The sequence below is a fragment of the Mustela putorius genome, unplaced genomic scaffold, assembly GCF_011764305.1.
Source record: "Mustela putorius furo isolate JIRA1106 unplaced genomic scaffold, ASM1176430v1.1 tig00000196_pilon_pilon_pilon, whole genome shotgun sequence".
Classification (NCBI taxonomy): domain Eukaryota; kingdom Metazoa; phylum Chordata; class Mammalia; order Carnivora; family Mustelidae; genus Mustela; species Mustela putorius.
The window spans coordinates 3278663-3281799 of NW_025421310.1; the positions used below are offsets into that span (position 1 = coordinate 3278663).

At 42.4% G+C, this 3137-nt stretch overlaps 1 pseudogene; it reads right to left on the reverse strand.

Moving 5' to 3' along the window:
* Positions 1–244: 244 nt before the first annotated feature.
* On the reverse strand, positions 245–1222 carry LOC101682583 (annotated as a pseudogene).
* Between the last annotated feature and the right edge of the window lie 1915 nt (positions 1223–3137).

Sequence of the window (3137 nt, forward strand, 5' to 3'; positions counted from 1 at the left end):
GCAATTTTAGAAAGTCATTGTCATATTCATATCATGTTCATTTTGGACAATCATATACACGGTATGAGGCCAAGGTTGTTTTTGCTTATTCCATACTGATCCCTATGGGATAATATATCATCTGGCAGAAAACAAGAGTGTTTTATGTGTAAACACACACACACACAATGATCAAATAAATACTTAACTAAATTATAGGATGCCCTATAAGGAACTTACCATCTGGAGACCATACTTGGAAAAATCACTTCCTTCCCCAGAAAGCAGAAAATCGGGAGGCGCGGGCGTCACACGCAAGGAGCACAAAGGGGCTAAATGCTGGGAAGCCAGAAGATGCCAGTGCACAGGTATTAGTCAACCAGTGGGTTGGGTTCACAGTAAGTGCTACGCATGAAGACAAAATGGAAGAGAGGAAATAAAAGGAGATGAACATGCTCACCAGGATCAGGACGGTCCGTGTGGGAAGGTCTAGAGAAAGGGTTGTTGCTGTGAATGTATTGGACTCGCTGCTTGTGCCTGAGCAGGACAAGGACGATGGAGCCAGGAGACCAGGCCACGAGGCCCAAACAAGTGACATAACAAAGGAGAACATGACCGCATGGAGTAAGACTACAGATTTGATTGAAATGGGTGAATTATAGTATTCATACGTTTTCTCCAAACTCATGTTTTTTCTCTTTCTTGGTTCAGTAACATGCAAAGCAGTAAAGATATATAACAGGAGATGCAGCATCCAGCAGAGGAAACAGCAAAAGCCAGTGCACTTTGGGGATTGCACCCTGAGCTGACCACATGGAGGTGTTAGCATTGAGCTTACTGGCCTGGAAGCTGCTGTGAAGGCAGGTGGTGCTGAGAGAAACCCTTCTGGCCACTCGGTGAGAAGAGAAGACCAACCCATGTCCAGCTTCATCCAGGAAAGATTCCAACCCAAATGCTGCCATTGTCTGAGGGATCCTAAAAAAGACTCATGGTTGGGGCGCCTGGGGGGCTCAGTGGGTTAAAGCCTCTGCCTTCGACTCAGGTCATGACCCCAGGGTCCTGGGATGAGCCCCACATGAGGCTCTCTGCTCAGCAGGGAGCCTGTTTCCTCCTCCTCTCTCTCTCTCTGCCTACTTGTGCTCTCTGTCTGTCAAATAAACAAATAAAATCTTAAAAAAGAAAAAAGAACCACGGTGTCAGCTGTGACTGCCCTGACAAGAATCAAGTCTGTGGGCCTCAACATGCGCCTCGTGAGTGAGGTAAAGATAGAAAGACGAAGTGAGGCACTCCCAAGGCTCCCAAGTCCAGCCTGAGTGAGGAAAATAATACCCAAGTTTAAGTCAGTGGAAACCATTTCATCAGTTTAAAGGGGATACTGTGGCTGTTTTATTTGAATCGCAGGAATCTGGAGACTAAAATAGAAAATTTTGTTACTCTCAATACACCAAGATAGCATCTTTGATCACATAATTTCTCAACTCAATATGAGTATTTAGACATGCCTTTCATAGGCACAAGACAATTTTTTGCAGGACTAGTTGTAATAACAAAAATTGGAATCAACCCAATGTATGTCAGTAGGAGACTGAAGGAATCATAGTGCATTTTCACAATGGGGCACTAGGCAGCCATGACTAAAGTTCTTTTGACTGCTGCATTTCCAGGACGTACAATTAAGTAAAAATAGAAAGTGTCAGAATATTGTGTGTACTTAGCAATATTTTCCTAATAAAGGGAGCATAATTAATATCCATTTATCTGTATGTATATGACTGTATTTTTCAAATATTAAGAACATAAAAAAATTACAAAAATAAGGGGCACCTGGGTGGCTCAGTGGGTTAAGCCTCTGTCTTCGGCTCAGGTCATGATCTCAGGATCCTGGAATTGAGCCCCGCATCAGGCTCTCTGCTCAGCAGGGAGCCTGCCTCCTCCTCTCTCTGTGCCTCCTCTTTGCCTACTTGTGATCTCTCTCTCTCTCTGTCAAATAAATAAATAAAATCTTTTTAAAAAATTACAAAAACGAGCACCTGCAGGTCATAGTGATAAAAGAATAGAGGAGAAAGTATGAAGCCAGATGGCGCTCAGTGTATCTGGTTCATGGTTTTTGTTTCAAATTTTTTATGTATTTATCTAAACATATATGGTGCCAAAAGTTATAAAACATAACTTGAACATAAAAACAAAAAAATAAATAAACCTAAATGTGTGCCAAATTCAGGTTTAAGCCAAAGAAAAGGAGTTACTTCTATATTTTAAACACCATAATCTGAATACATATTCTATATTAATATATATGTAAAGATAACTAATTATGTAGTTATTATAAGTAAAAAAATAGCATTTTTAAAAAAGATTTTATTTATTTGTTTGACAGACAGAGATCACAAGTAGGCAGAGAGGCAGGCAGAGAGAGAGGAAGGGAAGCAACCTCCCTGCTCAGCAGAAAGCCTGACGCGGGGCTGGATCCCAGGACCCTGTGACCATGACCTGAGCCGAAGGCAGAGGCTTAATCCACTGAGCCACCCAGGTGCCCCCCAAAATAGCATTTTTTAAAGATTTTAAAATTTAGGGTGCCTGGGTGGCTCAGTGGGTTAAAGCCTCTGCTTTTGGCTCAGGTCTCAATGCGTGGGGCTTTCTGCTCAGCAAGGAGGCTGCTTCCTCCTCTCTCTCTGCCTGCATCTCTGCTTACCTGTGATCTCTGTCAAATAAACAAATAAAATATTTAAAAAAAAGATTTTTAAATTTGGTGAAAAAGAGAGTGCATACAAGCAGAGGGAGAGGCAGAGAGGGAGAAGCAGACTCCCAGCTGAGCAGGGAACCCAATAGGAGACTGGATACCAGGACCCTGGGGTCATGAAGGCAGATGCTTAATCAACTGAGCCACCCAGGCACCCCCCCCCAACAGTACTTTGATTCTGTAATTATATATGTTCATATATACATGTATATACATATATAGAATATACACACTATTTTATTAAATGATAACAGATCTTTCTGAAAAAAATAAATGTATCTATATCTGGAATAGAAGTTATAGAAAACTGGGCACCTGGGTGGCTCAGTGGGTTAAGCTGCTGCCTTCAGCTCAGGTTATGATCTCGGGGTCCTGGGATCGAGTCCCGCATCGGGATCTCTGCTCAGCAGGGAGCCTG